Source organism: Brienomyrus brachyistius, unplaced genomic scaffold (assembly GCF_023856365.1).
Source record: "Brienomyrus brachyistius isolate T26 unplaced genomic scaffold, BBRACH_0.4 scaffold97, whole genome shotgun sequence".
In the NCBI taxonomy this organism is placed as follows: domain Eukaryota; kingdom Metazoa; phylum Chordata; class Actinopteri; order Osteoglossiformes; family Mormyridae; genus Brienomyrus; species Brienomyrus brachyistius.
The window spans coordinates 527,906-544,102 of NW_026042372.1; positions in this window are offsets into that span (position 1 = coordinate 527,906).

Genomic DNA, 16,197 nt, shown 5'->3' on the forward strand with positions numbered 1-16,197 from the left:
AGTCTGAGCACACATGAAAATATATTTGTCTTCCCTGGACTTTGGAGAATATGTAAGTTTTAGCACTGGTCTACTGCCACTGAAGACAGATTGGTATTTAGGCTGATAACTTAAAACTGTTTTAATGAAGCGTCGTATGGGTGAGGTACTAAAGCTGATTAAATCTTGAGAAGATTGCCCCAAAACCGAAGCAGCACTGCATAGTGATAGCAAAAAATTGGTAGTTTTGACACCTGATACCTTTAAGAAGATAACTCAAAATCTGTTTAATGGATCTTTTTCAAACTTTGGAGAAGGATTGTATGGGTGCTGCTCTGGAAATTATTACATTTTGATTAAGATTGTCCCAAAATTGAAGTGATGCCACTTAGTAGCAGCAAAAGGAAGAGTTAAAAGAGATGGCATTGGACTTTGTGAATGTGATAAGTCAAAAACGACTTGATGTATCTTATTAATGCTTTAAAAGACCATTTTATGGATGAAGATGTACACCTGGTTTCAATTTAAGACATACTACCCGAAAGATGAAGATGTTTTGTGTGGCAGCATAGGAAGGAAACATTAGCGGTAAAACATGTAAAAGGGTGATTCCCTGGATTGCATCAACTGAAGGGGGATAACACTGCTGTCAGTGCTGTTCAGGATCCTTGCTAGAATCATCCTCAATAGGATCTATGATCACTTCCTCGCCTACCAGCAATGTAGTTGAGCCTTTAATGACCTCATGGGCACAGCCTTCAGCAGTGTGTCTGTCTTTGGAGTGAGTGTCGACCTCATCGAGAGGTTCACTAATCTCAGCAGCAACATTCATGTCTCGGGTGACTCTTCCTATGAAATCAGTAGACGGTTTGGGAGTGCATGGTAAGGTCATGCAACAACATTCTATACCAGTACATGCTCCCCAACCTGACCTGACCTGAACTGGAGCATTGTAGAGATTAGTGATTCTGAAACTGTAGGGCATGAGATGATTTTCTGAAAATTCTATGATAGAGTTTCTATTGAATTTTTGTTACTAGCCTCCCCATCCGACAAACCTTAATAATTATAATACTGGATACTTTATTAATCCCCAGTGGGGAAATTCTCTATATGCCTCGTCCAACTTGCTCTCTGTAGGTGAGAACAAGCTGGCCACAATGGGCAGCCACATGTTGTGGTACCCAGGGGCCTGGGGGATAAGGGCCTTGCTCAAGGGCCCACAGACATGCCGAGGCCAGGTTTGAACCAGCAACATTTCAATCACACACACTGAGCCATATGCTGTTTATTTGCCACAGTCATGTACAGTAAAGCATGAAAGAAGTTTAAAAGTTTGGGGGGAAAGGCAGGTGCAGCTGAGCAGACTGCATGCCGGTTGACACATGTGCACTTATAGGACAGAAACTGTCCACAGGACATTTAAATAATCTTACTGATATCCAGTTTAACAGTGAGACATTTTTCAACAGGAAAATCATTACATGTAAAAAATCTTGTGCAACAATGTGAAGAAAAACTAAAAGAGCAAGGATTCACCTATAAAGTAATCCGTCTGACAGAAAGAAAACTTATAATCGATTGCTTACAAAATATATTGCGACAATATGAGGACAAGCCCACAGACAGCATACCAAGAATATTTCACTTTGATGTACCGCCTGTGGTATGTACAGTACATTTATGTAAAGATGTGTGTCTGTGGATATATGTGTACCAGCTAATGTGAGCTATGCTGACCAGTCTGCTGTTGTCTGCTGCTATATTTCCAATGAATAATTAATTTGCCCCAGCAGCAGTGCACTTCACATTATTAATGTGTTCATAGATCATTTTTATCTATTTGTGCCATTAACAGGTTTCCAAAGGCTTGTACACATTCCTGGTCCAAGTCTTTGTTCTGAGATGCTTCCACAGCTCTGACGGGTCCATCTGGAGGTGCAAAGATACTCATCTTTACCTTGTTGAATACACACAAAGAAGATTCAGGGAGTGCGACAGACTAAACTCCGAGGTATAGTGCAGACACTTTCAACAAGTTTATTGTTAGTTTTTACAACAAGTTTTTGCTTAATTATATAAATGTTTAAGTATTTCAGAGTTTCAGGTCCGTTTTTCATTCTCTAATAAACAATCAACTTGCTTGCTGCCCTATTTTATTATTGTATGTAGTGTCACAGTGTTTTTATCTGGTCAGTTTGTGTCAGAAGCTCCTTAACTTCTCTTGGTTGATGAAAGCTGGTGCCTATTATCCTAATAAGAAACATATATGTGATTTTTTTTCCTACAAATATGAACTGTACAAAAATTTGAATATAACATACGTAAAAGAACTTCTTATTTTTCTTTTTGTAAGTGATTTCTGTTGTAACTTGACTGTTAACTGATTTGAGCAATCCAAATTCCCTGTACTGTATTTTTACGCATATAACGCACGCTATACGTGTTTTTACAAGCCGTTCAACCCTCCCGCGCGGTATCTCTGTGTGCACGTTATGCAAAATTTGTTTTACATGGTTGATGCCGTCTGTTAATGTGAAGATGAAAATGTCCTATCGAAACAAGTCCGCTGTGTATGACTTTCGTTTCACTCCTGGCATGATGGGGTTTTAGAAACACTTTAAATTTAAGGCCACTTAAAAAAAAAAAATTGGTTCTCGTCCTTTTTTTTTGGAGGGGGTGGGTCGGGCGGGTGGGATTTTTTTTTTATTATTATTATTTTTTTTTACAAATTTTGATTGACTGTTTGGACTTTCAAATATGTAAGAAAATACATATTTGAAAATACATACCGAAGAGAGCAGACCTACTTAGTACGCCTCCTCAGTTCTTCGTTTGTTGCGTTTCAAATATATTAAATGTAAGAAAATACAAGAATGTAAATTCCTTGATCCATGTGTATCTCATAAATGCCTTCCCAACTATGGATTTGGATACTTTATGCTGATGTTTCATTCGTTAATATGAAAATGATACTATTTGAAACCAATATTCTGTTTGTCATTCCCATTCTAAATGAACAACCAAGATTTTAAAATATATATCTAGAAAGAAAGTGTATTAAAACATGTTAAAACACGAGGAATTTACAAAATACAGGAACCTGAATGGTTGAACAAGGAAATGCAACTCTACAAACAAGTACTTAATAACATGAACGACATCACTTCCCCAGATTTAAATCTTTGCACCAGCCCATCTCAGGTAGAGACAAATTTAGGTTCATGAAACCATTCCAAGACTAGGATTACACAATGTGGATCAATCGTCGATGTGGAATGCGCGCAAAATTCAAATTTCGTAATTCTTGGGCATTTTCCATGCGATTTTTACGAAATAAAAAAAATAATAAAAAATTTGGGTCGGAGGCATTTCGGCGGGTCGGGCGTGGACGAGAACCAATTTTATTTTTTTTTAAGTGGCCTAAACTTAATCGAGAAAATCTACTAGAACTCAATTAATTGAAGTCGTTCATTAAATTTGTTGAGCATGTGCTGATTAGCTCTACTCTGTCTTTCTATGTATGATCTATGTCTGGGGGTGGTGGGAGGAGTTTTCAGGTCAATGGGCAGCATGCGCGGTATACGCATGGGCGCGCTATGCAGAAACTTTTTTACATAATTCCTTTGTTCCCGCGCGCTATACGCGTGAGCGCGTTATACAAGTGTGCGCGTTATATGCGTAAAAATACGGTATATGTCAGCAAAATGGCCTTTGATATAATAGGTGGGCAGGGCTCCGCTAACCGCTAATTAGCAAAACTAACTTTCTTTCTGTTAGCATTATCACTAACTTTGAAAACCATTAGTGGGCCAATAAGCTTCTGCTAAATTTAGTTCTGAAAACTGTAAATCCAGTAACATTTTTTTGGCAGGTAACGTAAATAAAGTTTAACGTTAAAACATTTGTAAATCCTAAAATCAAACATTTTTATTCCTCTCTGCTGCAAGCGTGTCTGCAACAGTTTCTCTGGCACATTGTTGGGTAACAGCGTGTAAACTCAAGGTGTGATCGGTCGATAACTTTTTGGATGTAAGGTAGTATGGGCTAAATGTAAGTGAATAAAGATAAAATCCATTTAAACTACCCTGAACTAAGCGGCATACAGGGGTTTCTATCGCAAAGCAGGATTTCTTGCTTTATCTTCTACATTATCTTCTTTCACTTACACCTAGCCCAGACTGCCTTAACTCTGACAAGTTATCTGGTTAAGTGAGTAATCCTGGGTAATATTCCATGAAAGTAGCTAAAAAAAAGTCAGACTCGAACTAGCTCCATCTCTGTACTTAGTCTCATGTCGTTCCACTAGCGCAGTTCAGGTTTAATTAATCAAGGCTCATACAAGACAGACTTGCATAGTCTCATTTAGTGCACAAACCCGAGATATTTAATAAGCCCAGATAAATGGATGAATGATATATTGATCAAATGAGTCGGAAAGCGTGTAAAACGAGAGCGGTGTTTTTTCCACCATAGAACAAATGCTGCTGATGGAGCTGTATGAAAAATACAAGGATGTAATCGCTACAAAAGGCAATACTGTGGCCATAAATACAGCCAGGGAGTTGGCTTGGCAATGAATTGCAGACAGACTAAATGTGTAAGTTACATAAATGTTACAAGTGTCCAGTACAGTGGCATGGTGGTACAGTGGTTTATGCTGTCACCTTATACCGCGAAAGTTCCTGGTTTTACCCACATAGCCAACAGGGAACCTTCTGGGATGAGTTCATGTGTCATTCTTATTGAATAATGTTATTCTCTATTATTTGATTTCCATACAATACTTTCAATCGCATTCATGTGAAATGTCCTGCCCAAAGAAGCGTATCTTATCTTTGCTATTTTACTAGTAAACTTTCAAAGTAGACAGTGACTAAACAAAATATAAAAATATCTTCCTATTCATATTATTTTAACAAATTATTTTCAGTTTCAGTCATTGCATTTCATGTTTGACCTTTCTAACATGGGTACTCTTTTACTTGAATTATTTTGGAATTAATTGGAATGCTGAGACGTGATTTTTATTTAATAGACTTTATTATATTTATCACACAACATTAGTAGTAAGATCGCGGAATTTCGTCTGACGGAACGATCTATTGGGAAACTGTTCCCACACGTCAGACGTTCTTTGAGACAACGCTTAACTAAGCGAGACAGTTAACCTGGCCCAGACCAAACTTGTTCACTCACCTAAGTTACCAGCAGGGATTTATTTAAGACACGTTGATGGAACAGAACTCACTTAAATGAGCCAGTCTTGTCGAGATAAGTCAGACTTTCCCTTAATCCTGCTTTGTGGAATCCCCCCCTGCTTGGTGATACAGGCACCTGATTGCTTTATCCGGATTCTGATTGACAGAGCTATAGACTAATAAAAAGTTTAGACCCTCCTTCCTAGTTCCGGGTAAACGGTGCCATGTTTGTAGTCCTCAAGTGGCTTCACTGAGGGTAAAACATCAGCATGGGACAAAAGCGAAATAGGGTTCAGACAAAAACACTTATATCTCACAAACGGAATATCATAGAAAGGAAGTTTCAACATGTTATTCCGGAGGCTTTGCAGAGTCTAATGTTATCCATTGGAGGCCCAGAGCCAGTCCTCTGCAGCACAGAGGACAAAAACCACAATCAGTTATTATACACTGTACAAAAATCAACAAATAAACAAATAAACTGGCAGCCGTGGTTGCATGAATAATTCTGTAAAAAATATAGCAAGACCGTAATCATCATTATAAAATATGCATTTAACCTGTATGGGACATAGAACTCAGGGAGCAGTGCTAGGGATGATACTGTGCTTAAGCTACTGTACCTTGGTAGTACTTTCCAGGTTTTAACCAGAAACCTTCAAATCCCAAGCACACTTCCCTAACCATTAGGCCACCACTGCCATTACTGCCCACACCACTGCCAGTACTGCCCACACCACCACAACACTGCACCAAAGGCCTCAGTATAAGACATGTCATTTAACAAATTTTTTTATGTAAATCCCCATCAAAGGTTGTTTATACTGTAATGTTTTCATGCATTAATAATTTCTTGCAGAGAAAGCAACATCTAAATACTGCAATTTTGCATATAAATTCCAGTAAATCCCAGTTAATTCACAACAGGCCAAAGATCTGGTGCACATTCGTCTAATCATATATGCAGTATTAGGGTAGTTACTTGTAAAAGTAGATTTCATTTCAACCAATTACACTGAAGAAATGTTACTTAGAATGAACTCATTTGAATCATATACAGTGGTTTCACCCAACTAGAATGAGTATTTTAAAAATTAAACATTATTTTTAATTTGATGCATTGACTCGCAGAATAGAGTGAGGTAAGCAGCATGTGCTGATTATTCGCAAAAGAGTGTAGGAATTATTAGCTCAGGTAAATTTTAATATCTCCACCAATATGTTTTGAAATTAATTAACTTTTAATTAATTATTATTTAATGCTGATTATTAACCAATTGTTATGCCGAATGGTCGGCTTCTCCAAACTCAATTGCGAATCCCCGTGAGTCTGTTAATGTGAGACTTAAATGGGATTCATTAATAACCAGTATCGCTTAATAACCTGGGTTAGTAGGCTCGTCCAGCGAGCTGCGTCACCAGGTAATGTAAACGATCGGTAGCGAAGCTCCCCTCACGGCCGATGAGAGAGAGTCTCGCGATATTTCAGGCGAGTTTTGAGGTTTCAGAGCGTAGTAGCCAGATCGCACAGAGGCAGGGACTATTGTGAGCACTCAATGACGGAGGCTGAAGTTGTGTAAAAGACATGCATTTATTCCTACAACTAACATAAGACAGACATTACACCTAACAAACAATAAACATGAAATAACGGAATAGACACAAACGATGTAATCATGAAAATGCAATGACCAGATTTAAAATGATTAACTTAAAAGGGGAAAAACTGTTCTGCAAAGCAAGAAGTTTGTGGAAATACGACCCTAAAGTAATATAGCAGGTGAATAGGACAGTTCAGGTTGTTAGAAAGGAAAGGAAGTTGGTTTACTTGGCTGCAGGAAAGGGGGGGGGTCTTTGCAGTTGGTTGCAGTGGCTGATGAGCTGATGGGTGATGGCACTCAGGGAGGCGCGGTGTTTGCAGCGGTTGTTGGAGTGGAGCCCTCTGATTCTCTCTCCTGGTGAAGCTTGGGCTGAGTTTCAGTTCTTTGTCCAGTTGGGTCTTCACTGATAGGCTTCAGGAGGGCTGCTTGTGGGCTTCTCTTCTCCTGGGCTGATGGTCTTTGTTTCCTCTCCTCCGCTCTCCTCTGCTCCACTGATGTTCTACACCTTTCTCTCTCCTTTTCTCCCCCATTCTTTGTTCTGAGGTGCCAGGTTTTATAGTGTAAGGTTCGTGATTAGGAGTGACCAGGAATTCGAGTCCTGGACCAATGGCTGACCATCCATTTGGCGGGCTTCGGAAGGGGGTCGGTATCAGTCCTTTTGGGATTTATGACCAGACTTCTCTGGTAATGATGATTTTCATTAGGCTGGTGTAACTTTTGATATGTCCACTTTTGTGGTAACCACTGACCAGATTTGGAAACTGGAGTGATTTTCCTTCGGTTTGATACCAAACATGCCGTACCAGCCTAGCGGTTCACACCGAATACCATCTGTAATGATTAATTAATGATTACTTATATGATGCTATTATGTTATGTTCTATCACTCACAACAGTATGTGGTATATATGGTATACAGTATAGGTTACACCTCAATAGATGTATACCCTTTATACAGACATTATATGACATTCTCTTGTCATCAGCACATCTTACCCTTGGATAGGCATGGTGAAATACAAAGATCAGATAAGGGTTGCCGAGTAATGTGGCAAAGCAAAAAAGGGGGGGGGGAGAAGGTTTTCCAGACAAAGAAAAAGAATCTTTGAAAGTTAGGGCACACTAAGATCCCTGGTTAGACTATTAAATTTCCAAGATTATTCTGGTTTAACATATATGCAGTGGTAGTTATACCTATTTATTTATTCAAATTTATACAAGTGTTTAGGTGTGAGGGGTAAAATAATTGATACTCTGTGAACATGGTTATAAGGGTGGCACACAAAACTGAGACTGTCTAAGGACACACACACAAACATGATTTGCATATTGAGACATAAGCATCATACTACACAGGGTATACAAAACCAAACTTAATAGAAATTTTCTGTGGGGTGCTGGGTGAGTGGTATGTAAGGCAGGATGTCGGGGGATGGGGTTGTGTGCCAAGTCGAGGGGCCCCTGTCCCTGGGGATCCACTCTGCTATCTGTAGGTCATTAAAACTTTGAGCAATAAAAGTTGGAGTGCTGGCCTCCCTGGTTATCTATGTGTGTGGGGTCACAAACCCCCCTTTGGGGCCTAGGTCGATGTGTGCCTTCTCGTACCAGGGTAGGCCTTGTCTCAGGCCACCTGGAATTTAAGCTTTGTGATATGTGCATGTGTGATCCTACAAGAGAGAGAGGTAAGGAGCATGTGCTGATTATTCACAAAAGAGAGAGAGATAAGGAGCATGTGCTGATTATTCGCAAAAGAGAGAGAGAGGTAAGGAGCATGTGCTGATTATTCGCAAAAGAGAGAGAGAGGTAAGGAGCATGTGCTGATTATTCGCAAAAGAGAGAGAGAGGTAAGGAGCATGTGCTGATTATTCACAAAAGAGAGAGAGGTAAGGAGCATGTGCTGATTATTCACAAAAGAGAGAGAGAGGTAAGGAGCATGTGCTGATTATTCGCAAAAGAGAGAGAGGTAAGGAGCATGTGCGGATTATTCGCAAAAGGAATTGCGAGATCTTGAAAAATTGCATGTTTTTTTTTTTTTTTATTTCAACCACCTATTTTTTTCCTCCATGTCCCTTGCGGGGCTCCATACATCATAAACAACGTTTGAAGGGAATTTACAGAACAAAAATCAGTTAAATGACGTCTGATGTCTTATAATGAAACGTTTGTTGCTCCATAATGGCAGTGGTGGCCTAATGGTGAAGACGTTGTGTTTGTGATGAGACGGTTGCTGGTTTAAATCCTCAACCAGCAAGATACCACTAAGGTACCCTGACCATAGCACCATTCCTACACAGTGCTCCTTGGGTGCCACATAATAGCTGTTTGCTTTTATGTTAAATGAAGAGAACAGAATTAATTGGTGTGTCAGCAATGAAACATTTTTACTTCATTATTGTTCGGTATTTTTCATTGAAACTGAATGGGTTTCTCTGTACAATAAGTGATTACTGGATCTAAATCATCATGAAAGAATTGGTTTAATAGTATAATTGTCCAGCTGTTTCAGCAGAAATACAGTGTTGAATTTACTGTTATAATTATACTAATTTCATACATTTTTATACTGTTAAGTTTATACATTTTTTTCTGTAAAAACAATGGGATTTTTTACAGTATATAAATCACATCACAAGATGGAGTTTTAAAAATCATTGATTATGATTTAAACATTTCATAAAATTATAGATCTTATGTTGTTTCAATATTTAAAAATAGATTGTATGATCACCATCAGACTAACTGTAAAGTGTTTTTCTTTGCAGATATCATGTGAAACAGAGGAAAATCTTCTTAAACTGTTACCAACTGTGATGTGTCTATCACCCAAGGACACTCTAACACAGCTGGAAAACTATAGTGAAGCAAGGCAAGAGATCCAACTCATGGATAAAGGAGAATTTGAGAGTGAAGAGTCTCAGAGAACATACCAGTACCTAAAAAGACAAAGTGTTGATCTTCAGAAATTTAAATTTGTGCCAGGAAAGAGTGAGGATTCACAAAAAGAATGGTTACAATGTCTGTTAGACCATTGTGCCACGGAAAATCCATCCTGGGCGGAGCTGTGGAACTTCACACATTTCCTAAGTGCACAGCTAGCAAAATGTGAGGGATCTGTATTCTGTAGTGATTATCTGCAGAATGACCTTACTGGTTTCAAAAGCTTTGTGTTAAAGTTCATGATTACAATGTCGAAGGACTTCTCCATGCGATCGATAAAGGTTTCTGATGAAAGTAATGACTCAAAAACTTCAGACGTTCTGAATGAATTCCAGCTGAGGAGACAATGGGAGAATGAACCTCATCCCTACATTTTGTTTAATGCAGACAATCATTCTATGACATTTCTAGGATTCTACATTGAAAACTACAATGCTGTTCAGGCCCAAACTAAGAAAATCATAATGAAAAATGTGATCACCAGGCAACTATATAACCAGCTACAAAGGCAAGGCGTGCCCTTCAATGTGCAATTTGAAACACTCTCACGTAAAGACCAGCTACATATTTTAGGGGGAGTCTTGGGAGTTTCAAGTCATAATATCAGAGACCCAGATGAAACCTATCAGTTAACACTGGACAATGTACTAAAAATCCTTGCTATTCACTTGCGGTTCCAGTGTCAAATTCCAGTCATCATAATGGGTGAAACTGGATGTGGGAAAACTCGATTAGTGCAGTTCCTGTGTGAAATGCTTAAGTCTGGAAAGCAAGGAGCAAACATGATTGTGGTCCGTGTGCATGGAGGAACAACATCTGAGACCATTTATAAAAAGGTGAAGGACGCCATTGAGAAGGCAAAAGAAAATGAAGCTCAAGACATGGACACTGTATTATTTTTTGATGAAGCCAACACCACAGAAGCTATTTATGCGATTAAAGAAGTAATCTGTGACAAGACAGTAAATGGGGAAGAGATTGGCTCACCTCGACTAAAGGTTGTAGCTGCCTGCAATCCCTACAGAAAGCACACTGAAGAAGTAATTGAGCAGCTTGAGAGAGCTGGCTTGGGATACAGAGTTCATTGCAAAAATACTGAGGAAAAATTGGGCCAGATCCCCATGAGGCATTTAGTGTACAGAGTTCAGCCTCTACCACCTAGCATCTCTCCACTGGTGTGGGACTTTGGACAGCTAAATGATGACACACAGAGGCTGTATATCACCCAAATGGTGAAGTCATTTTTCAAAAAGCAAACGTTTTCTACAAAACATGAGGAAACGTTCATTAAGGTGATCTCTGCCTCTCAGAGACACATGGCACAGTGTACTGACGAGTGCAGAATGGTCAGCCTCAGAGACATAGAGAGGTGCATGAAAATGGTGATGTGGTTTTACCAACAAAGAGACCTTCTTTTCCCCCTAATTGACAAGAAAAAACAAGATACAAAGAGAATGACTGACTATGTAATCAGGTCATTAATACTTGCTGTTGGAGTTTGTTATCATGCCTCGCTGAAAAATCGGGACGCATACAGTGACAGCATAGCTAAGGAGCTGTCCATCAAGGCCACTGACTTTTCTGAAGAGATAAATCTCTGTCAGGAGGTTTTTACTGATCAAGTTGAATGTCCAGCTTCAACAGCTAAAAATGATGCATTAAAAGAAAATGTGTTCATGATGATTGTATGCATGAATCTAAGGGTGCCCTTGTTCATTGTTGGAAAACCTGGGAGTTCCAAGTCCCTTTCTAAGACTATTGCTGCGGATTCAATGCAGGGAAAGTCCTCACCAAGTGCCCTTTTCAAAAGCTACAAGCAAGTGCAGCTAGTTTCATTTCAGTGCAGCCCTCACTCCACACCGGAAGGAATCATCTCCACTTTCCGCCAGTGTGCCAAGTTTCAGAAAGGCCAGAATCTGGAAGAGTATGTTTCAGTGGTTGTACTTGATGAGATTGGATTAGCAGAAGATTCACCAAAAATGCCACTGAAGACATTGCATCCTCTTCTGGAAGATGGGTGTGTTGATGATGACACTCCTGAAGACTTTAAGAAAGTTGGATTTATCGGCATTTCAAATTGGTCATTGGATCCAGCTAAAATGAACCGCGGTATACTTGTGCTCCGCACATGTCCTGAAAAGGATGAATTGATGAGGACAGGAAAAGAAATTTGTTCCAATAAGGAAATTGAAGGAATCATTCCAAAACTTATTGAGTTTTACCTTGAGATTCTGACTAAACAGGAGAAACACAGTGAGTTTTTCGGGCTAAGGGACTACTACAGTCTCATCAAGGTCATTGTTTCCTATTCCAAATGGAAAAGTGGCCTGTCCAGTCAGGACATTGCAAGAGCAATCCAAAGAAATTTTGGAGGCCTGGACTCACTAAGCCCTCTTGAATTATTCAACCAACATTTCTCAAAGAATGAAATGGCTCTCAACACCATTGACCTGCTGAAAGAGAATCTTGACACAACATCATGTGCTTTCACTTCCAGATTCCTCTTGTTGCTCACTACAAATCAGGTGGCACTTTCTATTCTTCAGATGCTAAAAATCATCAAAGAGGACGACACTGAAATCATCTTTGGATCTGGTTTCCCCCATGACCAGGAGTACTCCCAGGTGTGCCGCACAGTGAACAGAGTGAAGACATGCATGGAAATGGGGAGGCCAGTCATACTGTTGAACATTCAAAGCCTCTATGAGAGTCTTTACGACGCCTTAAATCAGTGCTACGTGAAGCTTGGGGGAAGTTACTATGTGGACCTGGGCCTTGGGACACACAGAGTAAAGTGCCGTGTCAAAGAACAGTTCCGATTGATTGTCATTGAAGAGAAAACCACAGTGTATCAGCAATTCCCAGCACCGCTTCTTAACCGGCTGGAAAAGCACTGTTTAGACATGAGAACAATTCTAACAGATTCCCGCCACCAGATGCATTCTGATTTGCAGCAGTGGCTTTCCTCGTTAGTAACTGAGAGCGGAAATACAGGCAACCTATTTGACATCATAATTGGGTACACAGACGACATGTCTGCATCAATTCTGCTACAGTGTTCCCAGAACATATTTGAGGACTTTGATCTTACAAAGAGAGAGGTTATTCTACAAGAAGCTAAGGAAAAACTTATTTGTAGTGCAACACCTGAATTTGTCTTGAGAGTGAAGGGAAAACGAGAAGATATCTTTGACCTTTATTTTAGAAAACAGACTCACACCAACCTTTTGAATGTGCTAGAGTCACAGAGAACAGAGAATTCCTCAGGAATGTGTCTTCAGGTAATAAACATTTATATATCTATACAAAATATATATACATGTGAAATTGATGAAGACTAATCATGTAGATTTAAGGTACATTATAGAACAGATTATTTATTGTAAATGGGGCATCATGGTGGTGCAGTGGTTAGCACTGTTGCCTCACACCTCTTGGACCCGGGTTCGAGTCTCCGCCTGGGTCACATGTGTGCGGAGTTTGCATGTTCTTCCCATGTTGTTGTGGGGTTTTCTCCGGGTACTTCAGTTTCACTCCACAGTTCAAGGACATGCTGAGGCTAATTGGAGTTACTAAATTGCCTGTGGGGGGAATGGAGTGCGCCCTGTGATGGGCTGGCCCCCCATCTTGGGTTGTTCCCTGCCCTGTGGTCTCCAGACCCCCTGTAACGTGGATGCATGCATGGATTATTTGTTATAAAAGTGATTGAAAGCCTTTATAATTGTTTTGTGTAACTTTGAAAGCACATAATTGATGTTTTATGAATTTCCTTATAAATATATATTCATTTTCTAAAATCACTGCAGGTTTCCACATACTCACGCCTGCTGAATCAAAAAGATGTGAAACTGATTAATGAAAAACTTCATATCAGCAAGCAGCATTCTTTCCTGTGTCATCTGACGGAATTCAAAACCGAACAAGGCTTTCGCCAAGCTTTAAGGTACGATGGAACTATCGCATTAAAACAAAATGGAAATTATTTAATGAGAAATGTTTTACATTTAAACATAAATGTATGGATGGATTGTTACAGATTTTACAGATTTTTACATTTTAATAGCTGCAAAAATAAAGAGAACATTGTAGCGTCTTAAGATTGAAGTATCTACTTAAGGTAAAGGATACTTTGTCAGACAATTCGAAGTGTGTATGTGTGGGTGGGCATACCTTACCCTATGGGGACCAAATGTCCCCACAACATGATGAATATCCGTGTTTATTTACCTTATGGGGACCAGTTTCCTGTCCCTAATCCAGGAATCCTAATCTGTTTGAGTTTCTAATCCACCTTGACCAATATATGTATAACTGAAGCTGATGTGCTCGAAAGCCTAGCTAAGCTAAAATTAAATAAATCACAGGGTTTTGATGCCATCTTACCTATAGGTTTAAAAGAGATGAGGGGTATCATTTCCCAGCTTTCAACTTTGCTATTTCAGAAATCCTTATCTGCGTGTGTGGTACCTTCTGATTGGAAGTATGCTAATATAACGCCCATATTCAAAAAAGGGGATAGATGTAATCCAGCAAACTATAGGCCAATCAGTTTAACTTGCAAAACTGGAAAAGTAACAGAAGCTATAATCCAAGTGAAAATGGTAGACTATGTGGATTCAGATAACATTCTGGGGGATAACAACAATGGACTTAGGAGAGGTAGATCCTGTTCAACTAATCTATTTGAGTTCTTTGAGGAAGCTGCAAGATAAACTGATAACACAGTTGCCTATGGCGTGATTTACTTAGATTTCCTGAAGACCTTCATCAGTCCCCCACAAATGGCTCCTGCTTAAGCTTAAACAGCACGGATTTTAGGAAACTTGACAGAAAGCAGTGGGTAGTTATTAGAGACGCGATGTCACAGTGGGCCTCCATTTACATATGGGTACCCTAGGGTTCAGTTTTAGGACCACTGTTATTCATAATATACATAAATGACATTGACACTAATATATACATTAAATTTAGTGATTAATTGTCATTGTTGACACACTATAGCAAAATGTGTTCTCTGCATTTAACCCATATGTGACAGCAGGGGGCAGCTAATTCAGCGCCCGGGGAGCAGTGCTTGGGGGTGGTACCTTGCTCAGGGTACCTCAGTGGTGCCTTGCTGGTCAGGGATTCAAACCTTTCAATTACAAGTGCACATCCCTAACCATTAAGCCACCACCACCCACAGGTTGTTAAATTTGCAGATGACACCAAGGTGGATGATGTAGCAGATATTGATCTAGCAGTAGAGAGGCTACAACGGGATCTTGATTTAATTAGCGACTGGGCTGATACCTGGCAGATGAAATTTAATGTAGATAAATGTAAGGTTATCCATGCAGGGAGCAGAAATATAAAGTACAGATATTTTATGGGTTCCACTGAAATAAATGTAGCTGATTATGAGAAAGTCCTTGGTGTGTATGTTGATGCATTTTCATAATTTCCCATTTTGTGCCTGAAACCTATGTGTGGACATTGCTTTCTAGGAACATGTTTTTCTGTCTGTGGATGTTTTTGCCACAGGTTTCTATGACAATTTCACTGTAGCCAATATTCTTGGCAAAACATCAGCCAGTTTTTTGTCACTCAGTCACCCAACATTTGATTAACCTTTTTTTCAAAGTTACTGGGATCTTCTTCTAGCAACAGTATTAGAAATGCTAGGCATCTGGCCTTCCCTTGTACAACCCCAATTCTAAAAAATTTGGGACGTAGTGTAAATTGTAAATAACAAAAGAATGATATGGAAATCTCATAAACCCGTATTATATTCATAACAAAGTATAGAAAACATATCAGATGTTTAAACTGAGACATTTTGCTATTTCATGAAAAATATTGGCTCATTTTGAATTTCATGACATCAACACGTCTCAAAAAAGTTGGGACGGAGGCAATAGGAGGCTGGAAAAGTTAGTGGTACAAAAACCCAACAGCTGGAGGAACAATTTGCAAATATTTATGTCAATTGGCAACAGGTGAGTAACATGACTGGGTATAAAAAGAACATCTTAGAGTTGCAGTGTCTCTCTGAAGTAAAGATGGGCAGAGGGTCATAATCCCCCTAATACTGCACTGACAAATAGTGGAGCAATTTCAGAAAGAAGTTCCTCAGTATAAAACTGCAAAGAGGTTGAATGTATCATCATCTACAGCACATAATATAATCAAAAGATTTTGAGAATCTGGAGAAATCTCTGTGCATAAGGGACAAGGCCAAAAAACCATACTGGATAGGCTCCATAACCAGGAAAGCCCAGCAGCGTCACTACTTTCTGTGAAAGCTGAGGAAAGTCCATCTCCCACCACTCATTCTCACCACCTTCAACAGAGGGACTATCGAGAACATCCTGAACAGCTGGATCACTGTCTGGTATGGAAACTGCACCATATCGGATCGCAAGGCCCTACAGCAGATAATGAGAACAACTGAGAAGATCATTGGAGCCTCTCTTTCCTCTATCACAGACATCTATCGC